The sequence below is a fragment of the Takifugu flavidus genome, chromosome 2, assembly GCF_003711565.1.
Source record: "Takifugu flavidus isolate HTHZ2018 chromosome 2, ASM371156v2, whole genome shotgun sequence".
NCBI lineage: Eukaryota > Metazoa > Chordata > Actinopteri > Tetraodontiformes > Tetraodontidae > Takifugu > Takifugu flavidus.
The window spans coordinates 19,553,458-19,579,462 of NC_079521.1; the positions used below are offsets into that span (position 1 = coordinate 19,553,458).

Here is a 26,005-nt window from a genome sequence, read left to right on the forward strand (position 1 = left end):
ATTAGACACATAAGATACGGGTTAGTGCCAAAAAAAACCAAAGTAGGGAAATAAAGGATTTTTAGTAACGGGCCACGGACCTTGAACATTCTATGTTGTTTACAGAGAAGATCTCGAATACCACAGATGAGGAAGAGCAGAAGAGAAGAAAATAATTTGAAATAGGATCGTTTCTTGAGGGGCTTGGAGGTTAAACAGGTTGGGAGGAGGTGGTGATAATGATGAAAGCTGGTTTAGGCACAGGCACTGGTGGGAGAACAGGAAAGCAAGGGGATGAGGATGAGGAGGATGATAATGATGATGAAGAATGAGTTGATGTTATATGAGAAATGATTATCAAGTTGGAGGATGACAAAGAGAAATGAGCTCTTACCACAAAGATGGAGTTTCAGAGTTTCAGTGGGGACTATAGAGGACACTGGAGGAGTGGAAGGACATCGTCGGGGGGGGGGGAGTGAAAGGATAAGACGGTGAACCAGGTGTATGAGTACACAACGCGCTATTGACTGAAGGCTTTCCGAGTTAATTGCATATTCCCAATGATTGCATTGTGAATGGCTCCACTGAATGAAAATGATTCTGAGATTTTTCTTTTTTGAAGGAGAGATGGAATGCACTGTCACGACCAGGAACTAAAAACAAAGACATTTTATCAAAGAAAGAGGAAGAGGGGGCATCTAAGACTGCAAACTCCTGCCAAGGCCAAATCCAGCACGAGCACGCGGCCACTGCATACATTAGAATAATGCCCAGGATGTGTGCACGTAGGTGAGGTGGCTTGTGGCTCATGACAGTAGCGTGGCGGTACGTGCACAGAGCCAACATTTGCATGCGTCTTTCTTTGTTTATGTTAATGTTAGCGTCTGGCGGATTTTCTCAAACGTTACCTTCAGATCCCGAGATTGTTTGCAGAAAAAGAAAAGCTGGCGAGGCAACGAGTGTTCTTCACTTGGCTTCTCAGCGTATCCCAACACAGAGGAGTGGCCACACTCCGACACAGACCAGGAACGTTTGAAATGAAGTGGACAGGAATCCTCAGTGACGGAGAAATGAACATACAGCTGGCTGGAAATGCTACAGATGCAATTTTCATGAGCTACTGGCTTCTGTATAAAGCACCATGTCCAAATTTGCAGCATTTATATGTTTTAATTAATTATTGCTCTCAAGTCTTCTGTGGGAATGACAGTTGTGCTATTTTAATGGGATTTAAGGGTGTATTTAAAGTCATATTTACTATTAATGCTGTCACAAACTGTAAAACAAGAACGAAAGCAGTCGTGTCTCAAAGCAAAGCGTTATTTAACCATTCCGTGAGATTGTAGCCCCACTTGTGTTATGAAGAAAATTAATTTGATGTATTCTTTCTGTTACTTACTCAAACTTGGGTGGATCTTTGCATCTCTCCAGGCATAAAGACTTATCCACATCAATAATAACACACACTCCAGTAAAACTCAAAGGATAAAATCTGCATATCAATAATAAGATATGAGCCTAGAAGGTTTTACCCACCGTGGGGCAAAACTCTGTCGCACAGATGCAAAAACAATTGGTGGCTGTGAAGTAGAGCCAGAGTTTAAAATGTTTGACCTTGCAGTTTAACCATAAGACTCTCCATCAATATTGCATGAACCAGCACTAATAGTCATCTAACGATATCTCACCTTTACTAAAGAGCGTCTGACCAAGTCTGAACGTGCGTGCTGCTCCAACAGGTCTGCAGGGAGGCAGAGTTGCACGCAGCTGCCCCTCCAAATGCGTGCGCGCGCACACACACACACTCACACTCACACCAACACTCACTCACACACACACACACACACACACACACACTTGTTTTTGAGATCAATTTCAATTGTCAAGTTAGGGAACAAATCAGCAGCCACCTTTCATCTGGTGCGTTTCCACTCTTCCCCTACACTGCCCACTTCTCTCTATTGATCTCTGTCACTCTGGTTTTCTTGGTTTCCATCCAACCTCCTTGCACATTTTTCCCCCAATTCCGTTTCATTCAGTAGTTTCCCTTTTGCATTTTCCATGCCTTTCCCTCTTCATCACCACCACCTGCATCTGTTTTACTCCCTCTGCCTCCAATTCACTTTCCTCCCTTTTTTCTTGCTTTTCAACCCCTCTGTTTTCCCAGTTGCTTTTAACACCCCCCCCCCCCACACACACACACACATACACACACCCACCCACCCACCCACCCACAGGCCTAGCAAGCACAGATCTCATTAAACAAAGTTAATTTCCAATCCATGATAAGTCGCTGACCCTCCGGAGAGCTTGCCGGCATTGTCAAGTCGACCAGAACAGGCTGCATCTTGCTGTCTGTTTCCTTGATCATCACAAACTGTCTCGCTGTGTGTCTGCTTTAGATGTTTGTGCGTGATGATGATGTTTATATCTGGTGATAGAAGTGGAATTTATGTACCCGAGGACAGTAATCCACAAGTGTGTCCTTCTGCAGCAGCATGTCCATGACAATCTGTCACCGCTTTGATGATTATGCTCTAAATCCTTCAGATCTCCTCTTAGTCATGTACATTACTGTCTTATTTCACACATTTACAGTTTATCTAATTTAACTTGCTCTGCTGGCTTCAACACTTCTTTGCTCCGTCTTAGTCAGACATCCTTCAGCAACTGAAAGTTGTGGCTTAAATCCAAATATAGTGATTAAAGTTTTAGAGTGAAATATTTAAATGTATTTTGGAGAAAGTAAAATAAGAGAGGGTTAAGGTCATTTACAAGTGCACTCAATTGCCAGTGTGTATTGTTACTATGTGTATTGTGTAAATTGTGTAATGTTTATGTTGTAATTTTATTTCTATTTTATTCTATATTTATGTACATATGCTTATGATTATAATATGTATATATTATATTATGTATATATTATATATATATGCTTATAATATATGCTGTATATATGCTTATAACGTTCTAATCTTATCTGTATTTATTTATTCTGTTTCTATACTTTGTATAGGTTGCTACTACAATTCAATTTCCCCACGGGGATGAATAAAGTACATCTTAATCTTAATTGTTACTATGTGTATTGTTACTATGTAACAATACCCTCTATTACTACTCTATCTACCAGAGGGTTAGGGTTCTTAAATTGATCATATTATTCATTTGATCAGAAAAAATGGTTTCCATCCTGTTAACAACTTTGTTTAGCAGCTGTTGCGTTTCAGGTTGCAAATAGTGACCCATGAATAAAGACAGCAAATTACAAGAGTCGGCAGAAAGTAATTTTCCGTGAGACAGATCCGTTTGGGAACAAATACCACAGTGCCAACTAATTCAAATTGTGCACAATTCAATCCCAAAGATTCAAATCATTTTACCGCATTTTAGCATACCAGTTTGGTTGTTATAAATTTAGCTTGATTGTTTTTACAGCGTCATAATTACCTCATTGTTTCCGTCAACCTTGGCTGAAGTACAATCTGCAAGCAGACCTGCACCCAAACGCAGTCTTTTAGCAGATTAAAAAGTATAATTTCATCACGTCAATACACCATTATAATGATCAATATGAGGCACCATGAACAGAAAACCTCCTTCAGGGGCCACCACAAGCGTGTACCTATCTGACCTCCTATTTCTTGGAAAGCAATTTCCAGCCTCACGTGACATGGATGGTCAATAAGTCGCAGAGGCAATGAAACACAAGGTCATATAAAGGGTTAGTGGGGGGTCACCTGCATGAGGACCATCTACAGCAGTTCTATTAGCAATTAAAAATAAAAACAATTACTCTGCCTCATATCTAAAGACCCGTGAGCCTGTCCAACAATGTTTATGGATGGATGGATGGATGGATGGGTGGATGATGGATGGATGGGTGGATGAATGGATGGGTGAATGGATGGATGGGTGGATGAATGGATGGGTGGATGAATGGATGGATGGGTGATGGATGGATGGATGGATGGATGATGGGTGGATGGATGATGGGTGGATGATGGATGGATGGATGGATGATAGGTGGATGATGGATGGATGGATGGATGGATGGTGGATGGATGGATGGGGATGCATGGGTGGATGATGGGTGGATGATGGGTGGATGAATGGATGATGGGTGGATGGATGATGGATGGATGGATGCATGGGTGGATGGATGATGATAGGTGGATGATGGATGGATGGATGGATGGATGGGTGGGTGGGTGGATGGATGATGGATGGATGGATGGGTGGATGGATGGATGGATAGATGGATGGGTGGATGGATGGGTGGATGCATGGGTGGATGATGGATGGATGGATGGATGATGCATGGGTGGATGGATGGATGGATGATGCATGGGTGGATGATGGATGGATGGGTGGATGGATGGATGGAGGCATGGGTGGATGGATGGATGGATGGATGGGTGGGAGAATGGATGGATGGGTGGGGATGCATGGGTGGATGGATGGATGATGGGTGGATGGATGCATGGGTGGATGGATGGGTGGATGCATGGGTGGATGGATGGATGATGGATGGATGGATGGATGCATGGATGATGGGTGGATGATGGATGGATGGATGGGTGCATGGATGGATGGAGGCATGGGTGGATGGATGGATGGATGGATGGATGGATGGATGGATGGATGGATGGATGGATGGATGGGTGGGAGAATGGATGGATGGATGGGGATGCATGGGTGGATGGATGGATGATGGATGGATGGATGCATGGGTGGATGATGGATGGATGGGTGGATGGATGGATGGATGATGGGTGGATGATGGATGGATGGATGGATGGGTGCATGGGTGGATGGATGGATGGATGGATGGGTGGGAGAATGGATGGATGGATGGATGATGGGTGGATGGATGCATGGGTGGATGCATGGATGGATGGATGCATGGGTGGATGGATGGATGATGGATGGATGGATGGATGGATGCATGGATGCATGGGTGGGTGGGAGAATGTGCAGTATAGATTAGCAGGAAAGACGGTCTCTAATCTGACAGGCCTCCAGTCCTTTGAGAGGGACACTTATGGAATTCTCGAGTCCTTTGAGAGGGACACATGGAATTCTCAGGAGTTTTAACGTGCTTTTCTTTTTTTGTGTGTGGTTGTCTGGAATTAAGAAGTTTTCCTTTTCCCAATATGCAGGGTCGAGGTGGGAGAGGTGCAAAGTCACGGTCACATGTCCACAGTTGGACAGCACTGTGACACGGTGACCGCCGTCACCACCCGCATGTACAAAGAACCAGCAGAAGTAAAAAAAATAAAAATCAAAAAAAAAGTCAAGAAAAGCAAATATGTGGGAGTCAAACAAAGAGTGAAAGTGGTGGAAGAGTGGCAGCAGAAGCCTCGCCGGGAGGTTCAAACACCACCTATGAAAAGGGTTGAATGCTTCAGCTTCAGACAAATCAATTCCATCACTCTAATTTCCCCCAGATGTGGTCATGGGAGGAGGACCTGTGCTCATCTGGAGCAGAGGAACATCTGTGGTGACTGTCAGGTCAGTCAGGTGACGCTTCGCCATGTCTCCTGTCCAACCAGCAGCCATATTCCACTTTGCCTTGATCTCTGCCCCCTGGAGGCTTTTTTTCTTTGTTTATCAGACTGAAAATAGGCAGTTGGATTCATCAGATATGACAAGCAGGTTACACACGTTCATAAAATATTGTTGCTGGAAGATTACTATTTCTACAATGTAATACAATAAATAACAATAATAACATTTAAAACAACAACAATAATACCATTTAAAATAACATCACAAAACCTCATTTCATTATAGTTGCAAAGACAGTTTTCCTTTTTTTACAGCAATTATTGGTGTGAGTGAGTGTAAAATAAATGGCACCAAGATGAAAAATATGGGGGAAAATTTATGTAAATATAAATAAGAATAGTGCTGTCTGGAAAGGCAATTACAGTGTCAAGAGTTTTTACAATTCATTACTAAAACACTGATGAACTTTTTCTAAATAACTCATATTTGAATATTTCACATTCAATTTGACCACTGTTAATATTTATCTGTGCAGCTAAAGCTAAAGCCTGAATTATAAGAGATATGCATAGAAAGTGTGGATGATAATCATTAAAGCATGTAAACTCAAATCAAGCCATAATTTTCACAATGCCACATCCTTTCCTTCCTAGGATGCTGCACACTTAGATAATATTTAGTAAGCAATGAAATGAATGAAGCACAATCTAAGATGATGAAAACCACCTATTTTTATTGCTCACAGAATTATGATTGGATGCTAACTAAGAAAAAAATCTCAATAAAATCAAATGCAAGCTAAGATCTCCAGACCTTTTATCATTTCCCGCACTTCCTTCTGGAAGTTACCTTGTTTGTGTGAAGATGATGCAGGGATTTCATGAAATCAGACTCACATAGACTCCAGAATAAACGGGAAATAGTAAAGGTTAAGTTTGGTTAGGGTTAGGGGATTAGGGTTAGGATAGGATAACGTTTGGTTAGGGTTAGGGTAGGTTAGGATAGGTCAGCGCTTCTCAAATAGTGGGGCACGCCCCCCTGGGGGGGCGCGGTGCGATGCCAGGGGGGGCACGTGTGACCCCGGAGAACATGTTTTTTTTTTTTTTTGCCGTACTAGAATAAAGTGTAATTGCACATTCCGCGCGCACACACCACAGAGCAAGAGATAGGAAGTGCAGTGAACAAACCACCAAGAGACAGCATGAAAAAATACTAAACAGTGATGAAAAGAAAGGCGGAGAGAGACGGAGATAACGAGACATACGAAAGTCTCCCGAAAGCTCAGACGAGGAAATCTGACGAAGCCTTTATAGCGCTTGGCTTCACTGCGACTACGGTGGGAGACGAGGAAAGACCGGTGTGTTTCCTGTGTCTAAAAATGTTGGCAGGACAGCATGAAGCCAAATAAATGAAGGCCTCACTTAAAGACATTACACCCCAGTCACGCTGATAACCCTAACCCTGGTTAACCCTAACCCTGGTTAACCCTAACACTAACCCTAACCCTCACTTAAAGACATTACACCCCAGGCACGCTGATAACCCTAACCCTGGTTAACCCTAACCCTGGTTAACCCTAACCCTGGTTAACCCTAACACTAACCCTGGTTAACCCTAACCCTGGTTAACCCTAACACTAACCCTAACCCTCACTTAAAGACATTACACCCCAGGCACGCTGATAACCCTAACCTGGTTAACCCTAACCCTGGTTAACCCTAACCCTGGTTAACCCTAACACTAACCCTGGTTAACCCTAACCCTGGTTAACCCTAACCCTAACTTAAAGACATTACACCCCAGTCACGCTGATCAGCTGCTTGAGTTTTTTCGGCAAAAACGTGCCGAATATTGGCAACAATCATCCCGCTTTGGTCTATATTTCTTTCTTTTTTTTGTTTTCTTTAATATTAATTAGGATACAATGTTATGCAGAGGTGTACTTATAACAATTTCATAGACAAATGATACTAATTATAGTCACGGCGGGGGGGGGGGGGGCGCAAAATGTTTTCTTCTTCCTAGGGGGGGCGTAACAGAAAATAATTGAGAAGCACTGGGATAGGTTAAGTTTGTTAGGGTTTGGGGAAGGCATAGGGATAGGTTAGGGTAAAGTTTGGTTAGGGTTAGGGGGTTAGGGTTAGGATAGGATAGGATAACGTTTGGTTAGGGTTAGGGTAGGTTAGGATAGGTTAAGTGTGGTTAGGGTTAGGTGCAGGGATAGGTTAGGATAGGTTAAGTTTGGTTAGGGTTAGGTGTAGGGATAGGTTAAGTTTGGTTAGGGTAGGTTAGGTTAAGTTTTATTGATTTTAACATCCCATTTGACCCCGGAGGACATGTTTAAACATGAATAGAAAGTTCTGTGACCCCACTGTGACATTACAACTTCTTCATCCTTCAGTTTAATGAGTTACTGAAGACACACCTGTCGAGCTAAAACAACATGCTGCCTCCTGTTGGTTTTCCAATAGGGTTAGGGTTAGGGCAACAGAAAGGGTTAGGGTTAGGGCAACAGAAAGGGTTAGGGTTAGGGTTAGCACTGGGATAGGTTAAGTTTGTTAGGGTTTGGGGAAGGCATAGGGATAGGTTAGGTAAAGTTTGGTTAGGGTTAGGGGGAGGGATAGGTTAGGGTAAGTTTGGTTAGGGTTAGGGGGTTAGGGTTAGGATAGGATAGGATAACGTTTGGTTAGGGTTAGGGTAGGTTAGGATAGGTTAAGTGTGGTTAGGGTTAGGTGCAGGGATAGGTTAGGATAGGTTAAGTTTGGTTAGGGTTAGGTGTAGGGATAGGTTAGGATAGGTTAAGTTTGGTTAGGGTTAGGTGTAGGGATAGGTTAAGTTTGGTTAGGGTAGGTTAGGTTAAGTTTTATTGATTTTAACATCCCATTTGACCCCAGAGGACATGTTTAAACATGAATAGAAAGTTCTGTGACCCCACTGTGACATTACAACTTCTTCATCCTTCAGTTTAATGAGTTACTGAAGACACACCTGTCGAGCTAAAACAACATGCTGCCTCCTGTTGGTTTTCCAATAGGGTTAGGGTTAGGGCAACAGAAGGGTTAGGGTTAGGGTTAGGGCAACAAAAAGGGTTAGAGTTAGGGTTAGGGTTAGGGCAACAGAAAGGGTTAGGGTTAGGGCAACAGAAAGGGTTAGGGTTAGGGCAACAGAAAGGTTAGGGTTAGGGTTAGGGCACAGAAAGGGTTAGGGTTAGGGCAACAGAAAGGGTTAGGTTAGGGCAACAGAAAGGGTTAGGGCAACAGAAAGGGTTAGGGTTAGGGCAACAGAAGGGTTAGGGTTAGGGCACAGAAAGGGTTAGGGCAACAAAAAGGGTTAGGGTTAGGGTTAGGGCAACAGAAAGGGTTCGGGTTAGGGCAACAAAAAGGGTTAGGGTTAGAGTTAGGGTTAGGGTCAGGGTTGGGTTAGGGTCAGGGTCAGGGTTAGGGCAACAGAAAGGGTTAGGGTTAGGGCAACAGAAAGGGTTAGGGTTAGGGTTAGAGTTAGGGTTAGGGTCAGGGTTAGGGTTGGGTTAGGGTCAGGGTTAGGGTTGGGTTAGGGCAACAGAAAGGCACATCTCCTCTGCAGTAAAGCTGCTGGTGATGGGCTCTTCCGATCCACTGTCTTGTTTTTAATTCAGGACCCTTTTAATTCCACAGTTTCAGTCCCGCAGATGGCTGGAATTTTGCATTGTGAGCAGCCACTTGTTGCTGTTATTGCTGCTTTGCAGTAAATTGGTTTTTAGACTCACCTCCCCCAAAGTCTCACCACACCGACACAGTTTTCATTTTCTTTTAAATTACCTCGGCTGTGTCCCTGCTCTCCTTACAACACAGAAGTTCAGCAGGTGGTACAGAAACAGCCTGGGCTGTGTGGCTGTCTGCTGACATTTGAACCTTCTTCACAATGGCCACCGGGACTCAGCTGTTAATAAAGCCAAGCTTAGTTAAACCTCTATCAGTGACCTTATCTTGACTGTTGCTTTAAAAATATGCTCACGACCAAAAGTGCACATTTGATCCTTCTGTTTTCTCTGAATTGTGATTTGTGGACTGTTTTACTGTTGGTGACAGCCTGAAAATGCATCAAATTTGCATTATTATATTAAATAGACTAAGGACTGTCTTCTTTCTCCCACCAGGAAAACAGACATCAGATAATGACCCAGGGATTTTTGTGTCAGTAAACTTTATACACGTTTTTGTGTGGCAAAAATAACCACAAAATGGTTCGGTAATTAATCCAAAATGGCTAATGGGTCAGTGATCAGCTTTAGTGCTGTAGAAAGGTCATGTAGTCAAAACTGCGTTCAACATAAACTCTTCATTGTTCTGAATATTTGGGTGGACCTGCGACACAAACTCCCAAACCAATCCGAGTCCAGCACTCATCTGAAAACGGGCGTCATTATTGGAGGAAAGGTCATGGCCAGATGAGGGCACAGCAATATGTTTGGAGGCCAAAAGGTGAGGACTTTAATCCCAAGAATGCTGCAGCAGCCATCAGGCCTACAGGAGGGTTAGGGTTGGGTTAGGGGAGTGTTGTCATGTGAGGATTTTTTCAGCCAGTGGAAATGGTGCAATAATGACATTTAAATGGTACTTCTCTGGACTCTGAAACAACAATAAAAATGAGCAGTGTTTTTTTCCTATTAGCTTTTAGATTTCAAGTATAAAGCCATACATGTGTTTAAAATATTATTTTAAAAAACAAAAGTTTCATTCAGACTTTTTCGGAATTACACAGAAGTATTCTGGGGTTTGCCAATTCCCTGTTCTCAAACATGCTGAACCACTGCAGGGATCAAATGACTGTCTAACCATGAGCCATTAGCAAATGATAAGCAATTGTGTTGTTAAAACACATGGGTATTAAACCAGTATTGAGCTCCATTAAATTGTAATTTGTTTGGAAGTTTGGAAAGAAAAGAATCACCAATATACAGTACAGAAAGTACAGTGTTCCAAAGATCAGTGGCTGTTTTACAGCTGTAATTTTAGCATCAGTCAAGCAAAACTGAACTGACCTCCACATGAGCCCCACAGATTGAGACAGGACATGGATGCTGCAGCGGTGACAAGGAAGAAAAAAAATAAGGTGGCAGAGAAAAATAAAGGCGGCTGAGGAAAGAAAGAAGAGAGGGAAAACAGAGGGAAAGAGGAGAGGGATGAAGGTAAATTGCCTTTGAGGAGGTTAAACTTTGAGTCCATGCCCATAGAGACTGATTATGAAAAGCAGAAGAAAGGAGGGAGGGAGAGAGAAAGAAAGAGCAGACACATATTTCATTATGGGAATGGGGCGAGGAAGAGGGGAATGAGATGAGCCAGGTGCTGCCTCTTTTTTGGCATTATTGTTAGATAAGCTAATTAGGTTAGCTGACAACTAGCCCGTTTGGATTCACTGAGTCACCTTGACCAAAGATTTGACCTTTTGGTTACTAACTATATATATATATAGATAGATATATATCTATATCTATATCTATATATATATATATATAGAGAGAGAGAGAGAGAGAGAGAGAGAGTCGTGGCCACAGAGAAAGACAGAGTAAGAGACAGACAGACAGACTGCCCAAGAGAGAGAGACAAAGAGAGAGGGAGAGCAAGAGGACGACAGTATAGACAACTACAGTACATGCACGTACACAGACATACACACAGAGATAAAGCCACTGGGATGGGTGCACAGGTCGGGTGCAGACAGTTGTATTGGATTTGTTTTGGAGGAGGCTGGGCCAAACAAAATTAATCAATTATTCCACAAGTATAAACTGTCTTTTACTGTTAGTTCAACAGCCAGGAGAGACAAACAGTAGTGTGCGTGTGTGTGTGTGAAAGTAAGATGTCCTATTTTGGAACCAGACATGACCGAGGGGGGCGGGGGGTTGCCTCTCACCTGCTCACACCACAGTTCAGAAAATTACACAAATCCAGTTGCTCTTTGTTTGATATCACACTCGATCATTAGTGTTTGGGCATTCATTTATCAGGAAAGGTGAGCAAGGCTAAGGCTAGGGTTATGGTTAGGGTTAGAGTTAGGGTTAGAGCTAGGGTTTGAGCTAGGGTTTGAGCTAGGGTTAGAGCTAGGGTTAGGGTTAGAGCTAGGTTAGGGTTAGGGTTAGGGTTAGAGTTAGAGTTAGGGTTAGAGCTAGGGTTAGGGTAAGGGTTATGGTAAGGGTTAGGGTTAGGGTTAGAGCTAGGGTTAGGGTTAGGGTTAGAGTTAGGGTTAGAGCTAGGGTTAGAGCTAGGGTTAGAGCTAGGGTTAGGGTTAGGGTAAGGGTTAGGGTTAGGGTTAGAGCTAGGGTTAGGGTTAGAGCTAGGGTTAGGGTTAGAGTTAGGGTTAGAGTTGGGTTAGGGTTAGGGTTCAGGGTTTGGGATAAAACTTTTTTGCACTGGCCTACTGATCGGGATAGCAGGGGAGTGCGGAGGGTGAGGCCCCCCCCCCGGGGGGGGGGCTATCAGCCAGGGCTCGAGGAGTTCTGGACAGGATAGGGGAGAGAGTTGGATCGCCCAGTCTGAGAAGACTTTGGTGGAATGGCGAGTAGGTATGTGGTTAGGATTGAGCTTGGGGTAGGGGAAGGGTTAGGGTTGGGGTTAGGGTTAGGGTTGGGGGGAAGGTAGGGGTTGGGGTTAGGAGGGTGTAGGGGTTAGGGTTAGGTTAGGGTTAGGGTTAGGGTTAGGGTTGGGTTTAGGGTTAGGGGTGGGAGGGGTTAGGCTTGGGGTGAGGAAGGGAGCTGGGTTTGGGGTTAGGTTAGGGTTAGGGTAAGGGTTAGAGTTAGGGTTAGAGTTAGAGTTAACCCTAACCCACTCTTATTGTGCTTTACCAAAGGTTCATCACATTCACAAAGTTCATACGGTGAAGAACATGATTCCTAAAAACACTACAAATGCGTTTGGCCTGAGAAATAAATGACCCTGTGCAATTGCTGCAGTTATCTGAACTCATTGATTCCCAAAAATATAAAATATAAATATATATAGACGACCTTGTCTAAATATCCCTGGTGCAGTGTGATATGCTGCTCTCCTTTCTATCATCACCATCATTATTAGTTTATATTGTTTTTATGATTTTGGCACATAAAGTAATACATTTTAGGATACAAACAGCTCCTAGTGAGGTAGCAGCTACAGGACTGGTCGATCCTGCTGTCGTAAGTTGCCGACATTGCAGCTTTGCACCGTTTCAGCAGATTTCATGAACAACATCACAATCATTTATCACATCACCCCTCCTGATCTGGGAGACAGAGTGAAGTTTGCTTCTTTCTCCAACGCTGCCTTTGCAATAATGTCTGTTTTGCTGAGAAGCTGACCAGAGTCAAGACCAAATTATTCATTTCATGCTACTTGGGAATAATTAAAATACTACAAAGTAAAGTGAAGAAACAGCATAATCCAGGTGGAGGAATCTGAACATTTGGTACGATGCGTGATGCTCCATCAGTGCCTGATGAAAAAGCTAACACATACAGCACAGACTGTCTGAAGCTGGTCAGAGGTTTGTAAACTGTAATTCAACTTTCAGCTTGAATGAACAGCGATGCCTTTCCATCTGAATTCACCCTTTCATTTCATCACCCTTTCAAACACTCCTTTTTTCCCCTCCCTTCTAATTTGTTTTGCAGCCCATCTCCCTCGTGGAGTCTCAAATACCTTTCCAACTAACTAAAGCCCATAGTTTTCTTACCTTTCATCCATTTCTTATCACTGGCACTATGATCTGATGTGCCATTTAAATTAAGTCAAAATCACAATCTCAGTCTCACTCCTTCAGTTCCGATACACAACAGCACATGCTAACCTGCAGCAACAATACCGCAACAATATTTTAATGCGAGTCTATCCTGAGGTGAAATATGAGGTGGACTATGTCACTGTGGGATTTGATAGAATTGCAAATGAAAGTCAGGGTAGACAGAAAAGGGCTGGCACCACCAGCAGAGAAGCCATGACTCGATCAACTGAATTCATCAGCGGTACCCACAGCATCGCAGTGCATCTAAATCGGTCTTTTAAGGCACTGTAAAGCCCACAGAGTCCAATAGTATAATAATTTGAATAAACATAGTACATTTTGCACACATATATGTACAGTGGCTGTAAACAAAGGTGCTACATAGACTGATTTGTAAAAAAGAATATCTTTAACTTTTAAAGCTTTCAAAAACTCTGACAGGCAGCTGATCCTATAGATCTGACATCTGAAAATAGCTGCATTCACACATGGAGAAAATATTTTCTCTATTAATCTTCTGCCTTCAGGTAAGAAGAAAAGAAACGGTCAATGACTGTGGTCCGGTTGTTTATGAGTGGGATTTCTTACTAATGCCCTTGAAAATGGCAAACAGGGTCTCAGACTGAACAAGGAGCCGGCGGTGGGTGGAGAGACTCCAGCTGAAGCAACGTTTTTGGCACCGAGCAACACTTTCACATCTGTATGTTGGTCTAATTGCAATCCCAGCTTATTATGCACTGGCACAACCTGACAGGGACGGTGTTTTGAGCACGTATGGTGATCATCACGGCTTTCTACTGACATCTAGTGGCAACAGTTACAAGTTTTCTTTCAAGTCCCAGTAATTTTAAAAGCAATTTCTTACAGCTTTTGTTAGGGTTAACCCTAACCTAACCCAACCCTAACCCCACCCTAACCTAACCCTAACCTAACCCCAACCTAACCTAACCCTAAAGGACACATTTTAAATAAGTGAATGGTAAATTGAAAAGACTTGACATTTTCAAAGTTGATATCATGCATTTTAGTCTAAATTAATGGAGGGCATTTATATACCTACTACACCAAACTGATAAAGATATCTGTGACAAGTGTCTGGAAAAGCTTTGATTTTGAGTCTGGTCCTGGAGCAGAAGAAATTTATCTTGAATACTTCAGAAGTGAGTGAAGTTAGGAAATGAAAGAGATAGAGTTTAAGGCTTTAAAATGATACAATCCACATTAAAATGTTATCAATCAGTGTAATCAAAATAACAGCGTTTATCTGATAGCCTGAAGATGAGCTTTACCTTCTCTCATGGAAGGAGGAGGCGGAGCTGTGAGACCCCTGAAAACTGCTGCAGCCATGTTGGAGCACCCAGGTCATCTTGATGACAGAACACTGAGCACGGTGCTGGTTGTGGTTCATTTAAAAAGCAAAGCGGATGGAAAGGAGACGTTGTGTGTGTGCACCTGGGGGGCGGGAGGTTATCTTGCCAGTTTTTATAAGAGTTAAATCAAAAGGAATACGGTTCATATACTTAGATACACACATACTTGGAAAACAGTAGTATCTCCCTTTCTCACGCACACACACACACACTTGAATTTTGCATACTTACATTTTATTTGTTAATCTCCTTAATTCACAACCCTAACCCTAACCCTAACCCCCTAACCCTAACCCCCTAACCCTCTAACCCTAACCCCCAACCCTAACCCTAACAACCCTAACCCTCTAACCCTAACCCCCTAACCCTAACCCCCTAACCCTCTAACCCTAACCCCCAACCCTAACCCTAACAACCCTAACCCTCTAACCCTAACCCCCTAACCCTAACCCCCAACCCTAACCCTAACACCCTAACCCTCTAACCCTAACCCCTAACCCTAACCCTCTAACCCTAACCCTCTAACCCTAACCCCCTAACCCTCTAACCCTAACCCCCTAACCCTCTAACCCTAACCCCCTAACCCAGGCATGGGCAAACTAAGGCCCGGGGGCCACACGCGGCCCGTTAAACGTTTTAATCCGGCCCGCCAAACTTGAAAAATTAAATGAATAAACCTTGTTAATGTTAAATTTTCACTGCAATTCTGGTGTTTTCCCACTAGAAAAAAGACAGTCAGGAGGAGAGTGATGGTGATATCCTGAAGGATAACAGAACTTTCAGTGCTTTAAAATAGAAATGGTTATTAATTTTCTTTTAAAAAGGCACATTTTATTCATTTGATTTTAAGTGTTTTAAGACTCATTCCAAAGTCAGATATTTTGTTGTAATGCTTCTCTTCATTTTCATTTGAAATTAAAGCACATGTTTTCTCCATATCCCAAGATGTGTATTTTTTCTCCAATGAGGTGAGGTTACCAAAGCACTCCATCCATCCATCTGCTCCTGGTCCGGCCCCTTTGCGAATGTTAGAACCCATTGTGGCCCACGAATCAAAATGTTTGCCCACCCCTGCCCTAACCCAACCCTAACCTAACCCTAACCTAACCCCCTAACCCTAACCCACCAACTTACCGTGATGGAAGAGGGTGCAAAATGGTTCTTTTGGTAAAGGCTGCAGACCCCTGGACGACACCAGGGCAGTTTATGTCCCCCAGATTGTCGTCACTGTGGCCCTACCCTGGAGCCAGGGGAAAAGTCCAAACGAGTGCTTCAGTAGTATGGGGTTGGGTTTGGAGACCTACTGAAGACCTGCTAAGGGCTGTATGATCCCCTGTACCACCACAGCAGAAGCTAGGGCTGCATTGCAGGCAGTGTCAGACCTGTTCCCAGTGCATTTTGGACACTGTCATGGTAAAGGAGCTGAGCCAACAGTCAGTTTATTGGTCAGTCTGTGGTCATGAACATTCGGTCATGACTGAAAGAACAAGATGCTTGATATAGGTGGCTGAAACAAATTTCCTCTTCAGGTTAACAGAGTGCACTGCAAACTGGGAGCAGTTCAGTGTGGAGCTGCTGCTTCTCCACACTTAAAGAAGCCAGCTGAGGTGGCTCGGACATCTGTATTGGACGCCCCATGGACGCCTCCCTTGGGAGGTGTTGCAAGCATGTCCCACCAGGAGGAGACCCAGGAGAAGAACCGGGACACACTGAGTCTCTCTTTAGTAAGCAACGATGGGAACTAATCAACAAAGGGCAAAGCCAACACACTGGTGGACAAGGGTTAGGGTTGCATTGCAGATGACTCTCACACACACACACACACGTATATTATATATATATATATATATATATATATATATATATATATATATATATATATATATATACACACACACACACACACACATATACTGTATATATATATATATATATATATACAGTATATATATACATATATATATTGTTGTTCCAATTCTGATCAATACACACTCAAATGGTAATAATGATGTGTAAATGGTTGTTAAGATTATGAATAACACAGGAGTGTTTTATTACCATGTTTCTGTTGAGGGTAATTAATGATTATCGAGGAAATTGCTCGCTTCCCTTCAGCAACATTAATGCTGCTTGTTTAACATCATTCCTGCAGATACTGAGTGCCCACAGGAGACAACTAACCCGTTTAAAATGTCTAAATACATAATACGGCTTTAATGAGTTCCTTATCGGCTATTTGAATTTGGGAAAATTGAGTTGTTTCTGTTTAGATTCAGGATTTGATGATTATAGAAAATAAACTTTACAGAAACATAATGTAGAATAAATTTGCCCCATTTTACTATTTGTTCTGAACACAATTCAGATTTGAGTTTCTCGAAGTGTCCAATCCTTAAAGCAAAGGATTCGAACCCATTAAAAGAATTGAGCATTGCTAATTCAAAAAAGAAGCTTTTCCAAACCTTTGAAAACATCTGACTTAATTTGAACAGCTAATAAGAAAAAAGACAATCATGTTGGTGTTACAGAGATTTCTTTAATGCTTTAAAAAATAATATATCATAGGCAAATACATTAGTCCTTTTAAGGAATACAATTATTTATTTAACCTTTTTGTAGTACAAGAAATAAAACAATGACCAAAAAATATTTCAAAATTCAGAGTCTACAAAAGGAGTTTCTGACAGTGACAGATTGGCTTTTGGGTCAGTCTGAAATCATTAATCTGCTCATGAATAGTCTAACCCGAACCTTCCACTGATTTCTAAGAACAAAATCTGGAATCATGATGATAATTCAGCATATTAGCTATAATGAATTTCTCCCAATTACTTTTACATTTCAGGAAGCTTAAAATTGAAATTAAAAGAAATTTTAATTTTAAATCATTTTTAATCGAACTTTTTTGAACTTACAAATCAGAGCTGCAGACTACAATGAAATCTAATTTTGACAATTGGAACAAGATTTTGACGAGGATTTTCAAATTTGATTAGAGATTTTTTTCTCTGCACTCACTACCGCATTAAAAAATCATTGTGGACCCGCGAGTTTTTGATTCCTGTTTCTCTTGGTGAGCGCGTCCTGTTTTAAAGGGCTTCAGGATCAATTCTACCTCCACTCCATTCATCTCCCTCTTATTGTGCCACATTTGTAACATCAGCGTTATCATTGTCTTTCCAAAGTGGACTTGTTTGTCTGCTACTAAATCCATTCACCTGGTAAATGGATTTCTAATTGCAGCAACAAAACTGACACAGTGTCAGTATCGCTCTCAGATAAACCAGGATATATATTGAAATCAACTTGCATTTCATTACTCTTTAAACAAAGCCACAATTTTGCAATATATTTTATATCTTGTGCTGACTGACTGGGTGTTTTTAAATTATATATTATCTATAAAAATCATTTGGTTTTGGTCATACAACTGAGTCATCCGTCATTTCCTGGGTCTTTTAATGGAAACAGACGGGGCCCTGGTGGGAAAACATCCAACAATATGCAGGTCTAATGTCTGTTACATGACATATTCACACTTATCTGTCTTCATTAAGAAAAGTACAAACATCAGTAGCAGTTTTGGGGTTTTCATTTGTTGTTGGGTTTTTTTCTCCAGTATTCAAATGTCTTGTAGATGCAGCTACTGATTTGTTACGGTGGATTGAAACATAATATGGTCATCACTTCTTCAGTAAATGCTGTCAGAGTTGGATGTTTTTAGGGACTTTGTATTGAGCTAGTCACTAGCTAGTGCAAGCTATTGCTAAGCCTGGAATGAAAAGAATGAACTAGAAAGCCTTGATTTTGTCATTACTGACTGATACTTGCTGCCATTCCAGCCTTGCACACACCAGGATGCTGATATATTGCCCTGTGTATCTTTTGTCATACCAATTCTTCATGTCCCTCTCTGATCTAATTTTATGCATTTTTCTCTAGTCTGGATGTATTTCTTTTACATATATTTTATGTGAACTGCTATACTTTGTTGCAGGGTGTGTGTATTTGATCTATTACGCATAGACAGAAAATTTCATTATGTGGTCAGACTTCGACCAGCAGCATGAAGACAAATTACTGCTAAACTGAAGAGGCCTGTTCCGTCCACAGGTGTGTGGGGATGAGCAAAGGAAGGTGGGTAGGGGTTAGGTTAGGGTTAGGTTATGTGGGTAGGGGTATGGAACTGTGTACTCAATGCTTGAGGTTCACACCATCAAAAAGTATTTGAATTTATCCATTTTAATCAGCAAGAGACCATGAGGTTGTTCTTTCTGTTGGTCTGTAATGACCATTGGCAAGATCCTCCTGTGTCAAGGCACAAGCTTTCTGCTCAGCAGCGTGCCATTGTTTGGGTTAGGGTAGGGTTAGTGGTTAGGGTTAGTGGTGAGTGGTTATGGGTTAGGTTAGGCTTATGGTTAGGGGTTATGGGTTAGTGGTTAGGGTTAGGGGTTAGGTTAGGGTTAGTGGTTAGTTAGGGTTAGTGGTTAGGGTTAGTGGTTAGGTTAGTGGTTAGGTTATGGGTTAGGTTATGGTTAGGGGTTATGGGTTAGTGGTTAGGTTAGGGTTAGTGGTTAGGTTAGGGTTAGTGGTGAGTGGTTATGGGTTAGGTTTATGGTTAGGGGTTATGGGTTAGTGGTTAGGTTAGGGTTAGGTTAGGGGTTAGGGTTAGTGGTTAGGTTAGGGTTAGGGGTAGTGGTTAGGGTTAGTGGTTATGGGTTAGGTTAGGCTTAGTGGTTATGGGTTAGTGGTTAGGTTAGGGTTAGTGGTTAGGGTTAGTGGTTAGGTTAGGGTTAGTGGTTAGGGTTAGTGGTGAGGGGTTATGGGTTAGGTTAGGGTTAGTAGGTTAGGGTTATGGGTTAGGGGTTAGGTTAGGGTTAGTGGTTCGGGTTAGTGGTTAGGGTTAGAGGGTTAGGTTAGGGTTAGAGGGTTAGGGCTAGTGGTTCGGGTTAGGTTAGGGTTAGTGGTTCGGGTTAGGTTAGTGGTTAGGGTTAGAGGGTTAGGGTTAGTGGTTAGGGTTAGTGGTTTGGGTTAGGTTAGTGGTTAGGTTAGAGGGTTAGGGTTAGAGGGTTAGTGGTTAGTGGTTCGGGTTAGGTTAGGGTTAGTGGTTAGGGTTATGGTTAGTGGTTAGGGTTAGTGGTTAGGGTTAGGGTTAGTGGTTAGGGTTAGGTGGCCTGTAAGAGTCACACAGCCAGGATGAGTGTGTGCAGCACAGACCCTGCAGTGTCTGTTCGAGGGGATACAGAAGTTGCTAAAGGCAACTTTAGAGGCATGTTTATATCCAAGTGGTACACATGTACCTACTTTTTTCCTATACTTTAAACACTGTGGCTTATTCTACGGTGCAGCTTATTTTTATTTTTTTTCGTGGCGCACTATCACAACTATTGTGAATTGGTCATTTTTACTAACCCTCATCAACCTGGAAAATACTAGAAGAAAAGCTTATGATGCAACTTTTAAGTTAAAAGCGATCACTCTGGCGGTTGAAGAAGGAAATCGAGCTGCCGCACGTAATCTTGGCACACATTACGGTAATCAATGGCGAGAAGGTGGAGACGCCCGGTTCTGTGCTGTGCAGTCCAGGATGTTTGAGTCTGTTTCCAAGATCAGCCTTGATGGATAATAATATGTCCAAGCGACATCAAACTGCAACCTGAGCTTCAAAATATGGCCAGTATGATCATCCATCTGACATTTTCCATTCATCTCAAGTACATCAAATCCACATTTCATCAGTGGTTTTGTCCACTGTTACTGCAGAAAGGTTGGTGGCTTGAATACAGTGTGATGAAAATAGCAACTCACCACAGGAGTTCAAAGAGTTTTACAATCAGAGACCGAGCTACACTGGCTAACATGCTGGACCTTCTGCACAGACTCATCTGGCGATTGTTGCTACCAGCTAAAATATTCTGCACTTATCTGACAGTCTATTAAAATGGACTTGTTTCCTCTGTTGTTCAACAGTTCAGAGACAATGAAAAGAAGCTCCTGGCTTCTACCAAATATTGACCAATAGTTCTTCAATCCTGGGTCTGTGATAGCAGGTGCATGCATGATTTCATTGCTATTGGTTCATTTCCATGAACTCAGGAAGAAATGAACCAGCGAAGCCAATATTTGAACCACGTGTTAGAGTGGATCACAGATCACACTGAATATTCTTACAGCTTTCAGGGAGCTTTTGCAACATTCCATGACTTATGACAGAGCGCACATGCTCGACCGACCTGACTACAATGTCCTTACAGATTTGTATGAATACTGATTATGCATCTTTTCCAACCACCTTTCACTTTGTTTGTAAAATCAAGGGTAAGATCTCAATTAGCCCTTCACATAGCATTGTCAGCTTTGTACCAAACCCAGCAAACAAATAACCACCACAGGCATTTTGAAAATCCGATATGCATTCCTCATGACTGTATTATAGTGTTAGGTTCAAACTGTTCATATAGCAATGCTGTAACTACTTATTACCACTCCTGACCAGAACCCTGACCTGCTCTAACTGTTCTATCACCTCGGGATAGCGGGAGACAACCTGAACATCCTGTGACACCCCATCCCCCATTTTCTTATATGTTCCTTTTATATATATCATGCTTTGTTTTATCATGTGACGCTTACACTTACGCTTATTGTAATCTTACATGTTCGTATGCTAGTATAAGAATAAACCTCCCCAGGGCCTACACTGGTAGCCACACTGGTAGCTCACACTGGTAGCTCACACTGGTAGCTACACTGGTAGCTCACACTGGTAGCTCACACTGGTAGCTACACTGGTAGCTCACACTGGTAGCCACACTGGTAGCTCACACTGGTAGCCCACACTGGTAGGTACACTGGTAGCTCACACTGGTAGCCCACACTGGTAGCTCACACTGGTAGCCCACACTGGTAGGTACACTGGTAGCCCACACTGGTAGCTACACTGGTAGGCAACACACGTAGGCCACACTGGTAGCCCACACTGGTAGCCACACTGGTAGCCACACTGGTAGCCCACACTGGTAGCCACACTGCAGACGTGTGGTGGCCCTTGCAGCAAGTAAACTGAAGCTTCCATCTCATTCCTCTGAAGGCAACAGCTCGGGGAGAAAACTGATCCTTTTCTCCCCAACATTTAACTTTGGAAAAACCTGTAATTCAATGCTCCCCTGCAGTATTTGCTTTCTGTTTAGAACTTTCATCTCGAGGTAACATGGTTAATTCGGGGCACTTTCCTGACTCCCACCAACCTGCTTCTGATCTCTATATGACAACGATGTACTCAGTGACGGGGACACTACGCCATGCTACGTTGGGTTTTTTCATATTGCGAAGCTTGTCTATGGCCTGAGATATTAAATCTGTATCCCAGTGGATACCTTCTTTTAACTCCTAGTCACCGATTAACATGCTCATCATGTCCTGGTGCACAAGAGAGTAATTCATGAATCATGATAATAATAATCAAACCAGATGAAAATAAGTTATTTCATCATTTAAGAACATTATATGAAATTTAAGCAGCACAAACCTTCTTGATTTCTCAGTTTGATCCAATCATCAGAATCACAATGATTTTGTAAAATTTAAATTAATCAGCTCAATGAAGTAAAAATGTATTTTAAATGGTAAAGAATAAAGAAAGATCAGAAGCAAAAGAGGGTGTGCATTTATGCATCACATTGTGTTTTTATCTTTATTTAAATGCTTCTTTCATCTCCATCTTTGTGTCAGGGGAGAAGAAACAGTGAAGGAAAACACCAACTTCGTGTGTGTGATGGCAAGTGGCAACTCTGAAACATGAGATTACAAGTATTTTTCTGAAATGGCGACTGATTACCAGTGAAACCTGAGCAATAGTCAGACTTTAACCTGATGCTCCACAGATAAAACAGGAAAATCTAATATAATGATTCAGCATATCACAAGCCCTGCCCATTTTCATCACCTCACAATTATTACCGGAACTGGCAACTACAATAACCTCACCTTAGGCCAAAGAGGACACAAACTACACACCGAAAATTGCTGAGACAGAAACGGGACAAATGGCTGTGTATGGACTTGATTCCAGTGACAGAGACCATAAATTCTTCTATAACTTCCTCTATAATCATTTAACCTCTCGAGCCAGAAACATCAGGTACTGATGCCAACTGAGGCCCTGTTGTTGTCACTGCTAATCTTGGAAATAATAAATTAGCTGTTTCCTCAGAGACAAAAATCATATTTGGATTCTGAAAACCCACCACAGACATGAAGAGCGACAGCAATGTATGACTTCAATGAAATGAATGATCTTCCCATTAATGGTATGGACCCATTTTAACGACAGCTTAAATGTGGACAGATGCATTTTGGGAAGAATCATTATGGGTTGTAAACATATACTCCTCATAACTCAATGGTGGCTAAAAGGATAAGCTGTAGGTCAATCCATCTTTTAATGAAGTTTAGGGTTGCTCAAACATCTCTTGTAGTGAATTATTATTCCACAGTGGAAGTAATTAGAAGTTTAAATTTAGCTTCCCGACTGTGGCCTAAGGTTGCACAGCTTAATCACAAAATCCAGTGATATTTATAGTCTTATCCTTGTGTGACATGTCACCGACAGATTCTCTATTTGTGTATGTGTGTTGAGTGGGTGAAGACCATGAAAGAAGAGTTTTTAAAGAAGCTGACACATGCACTCATGAAGCAGATATAGAAGTAGGAGAGGAGAGAGGAGAGGAAAAGGAGAAGGAGAGGAGGGGAGGGGAGAGGAGAGGGGAGGAGAGAGGGGAGAGGAGAGGAGGAGAGGAGAGGAAAAGGAGAGGGGAGGAGGGGTAGAGGAGAGGAGAGGAAAAGGAGGAGGAGAGAGAGGAGGAAAAGGAGAAGAGGAGAGGAGATGAGGGTAGAGGAGAGGAGAAGTAGAGTGAAGGGAGGAGAGGAGAGGAAAAGGAGGAGGAGGGGAAAGAGGAGAAGGAGAGGGAGGGGAAAGAGGAGAAGGAGAGGGAGGAGGAGAGGCACAGAGCACCACATCATTCGGTTCTATGAGCAAATCTTTATCAGCTCTTCTGACTAATGTTCGCTCGCTTTAAATACTGTATTTTTGTGGCCATAAGGCGCACTTAAGTCTTAAATTTTCTCCAAAATGAACGTGGCGCCTTATGGGAGCACCAAGTTCCAAAATCTGAAAATGCTTTTTGGCCATTTCGGATTCATTTTGGATACAGAAGATAAATTGCTTGCACGCATGTTTTAACTGGGACTGCGCCTTTTAATACGGTGCACCAAAAATCATGTACATTATCCCAAAATAGGTTTGTGACATGTACAGCATCATAATAAATAAATAAAATGATCACAGATCAAATTAGAAATTTCCTATCAGTTTCATTTGAACATGTCATATTAAACTGAGGCTTGATAAAAGATTTCTCCTTCTCTGAAGGCAAAGTTCACGTATTTTATGATTTACCTGCCATTGCTGGGAGCAATGTTCTTGATCCAGGGCATTGCAAGTCACATGATCAACATCAGGATCCCCTAACAAGAATGCTGACAATAGCTGAAGGTCAGATCCGGTCCCAGTCATTGATGCAAGCTAGAAACCAACACCTGAGCGTCTGCTGTATGTAAATGTACTGTATGTTAAAAGACTGAACCTCTGAATGTGATGTTCCTGTTAACTTTTGGAAATGTATCACAGGTACAAATACACACACGCTCCAAAATACTCAGATCAGTTTAATTCAATATGTATTTTAGAGTAGTATACGTAATTCTACTAACTATCAGAGCAATCATAATGATGAAAACAGGAAGAAGTAGTAATTATACAGTCTCACCTGTGACTTCTTTTCAAAAATGTCTGCTGTGTCATGTTATGGTCTAAAGAAAAGAACTACTGCATGGTAGAACTTGAAACAATGATTTTATTATTAACTCTCAACACAAGGTAAAGAATATTGGCGTGGACACAGCCCAGGACGCCAGGGGCTGCTCAAGGTGACGCCTGACAAAAGCAATAGCAAAGATTTTTCCAAATTTTACATGCTCCTCTTTTTGTGACGGGTGCAGTTTGGACCCAAATGCAGCACTCTGGAAAGCTGGACCGTAGTAATGGCTTTTATTAACACACGGGCAAACAGGAACTCAGGCAGACAAGGAAACACAGGAAATAGTCCGTTCTTCAGGCTCTGGGCCCGCACAAAGTCTATGGGTTGCAGGCTCGGGGAGTGGGACGAGCAGCAGCGAAGTCGGGGCCGGGCGGAGAAGTCTAAACCAGGTGAGCAGACAGGAACCAGAGACGCGGAGGCAGAAGTCGTAGTCAGGGGCAGAAAGCAGGTAGGTTGTCCGGGGAACAGGCAAGGCAGGCAGAACGAAGACAGGCAGGGTCGGTAACGGGTAATCCGGCAGGGAAACAACGCTGGAAAGTCACGCATAAAAGCAGAAGAACAATCTGGCACTGAGTGAGTGTGAGGCTGGAGAATATATACACTGGTAGGTTAGCTGATTGATGAGTGAGGGCAGGTGTGTGATCAGTGACTGAGAGCAGGTGTGTGATCAGAGGGTGTGGTGTGAGCAGGGCAGTGGAAAAGTACTGGGACAGGAGGGAACTGGGGAAAAGGGGCTGTGACACTTTTTGAAAGAAATCAACAATGGGAAGAGTCAACCTGGTATACTTCAAACTGCATCAGAAACATAAATGTTTTGAATAAGCCTATTAAATATGGTGTTCAATCCCGAATGCCTCATAAGCCAAACTTATCGAGACATTCCATATGCAATAGTGCCACTATGCAGATGAGGTAGTGGCCTGGATGTGTCACAATACTTGTATTTTTGATGCTGTTGTCTCTGTCTATCATTGAAGCTGATGATTGGTTGGGTTCGGGTCAGGTTGGAGCTGTCTGTGGGTGCTTGGCAAGAGTGATCAGAGCCTGCAGCTCATCAGCAGTTGTGTAGTTGACTTAAAATTGTGGGTTGTGGGGGAACTTGTAATGTTGCAATATTCCAGAATTCTCAGATAGGGGTCTCGTCCAGTTGCTCTGGCTTTATGATTATTTATGATGATTGTTTTAACAGGCTGCTCAGCAGACCCATTACTTTGGGCGTGATGCGGATTTTCTGTCGTGCGTTTGAATTCCCATAATGAAGAGAATGATTCACACTCTTCGGAAGCATATTAGGGCCATGGTCTGAAACTGCAACCTAAGAAATCCCCCTCCTGACACCATGTCCTATATTATGACGTCCTAAAATAAATGGACTATTGAACTGTAGAACTTGAATCACATTTTTTATTACTGATATCTCCATGAAAAAGGTAAAAAAAAATAAAAAAGACTCAAGGACCCCAGTGGCATTTCATGGACGGCCCAAATTGATGCCCTCTGTGAAAGATTATGTGGTTGTTGTTGTAGTAACCT

General features: G+C 42.4%; 2 protein-coding genes across 4 annotated transcripts in view; one reads left to right on the top strand and one right to left on the bottom strand.

Moving 5' to 3' along the window:
* LOC130521650 (CUB and sushi domain-containing protein 1-like) overlaps positions 1 to 26,005 on the bottom strand; it is a 326,982-nt gene that overhangs the window by 299,786 nt on the left and 1,191 nt on the right. The gene's annotated exons all lie outside the window — the stretch shown is intronic.
* Positions 1 to 26,005, top strand: part of LOC130521653 (NLR family CARD domain-containing protein 3-like) — a 195,463-nt gene that overhangs the window by 127,749 nt on the left and 41,709 nt on the right. The window lies entirely within an intron of this gene.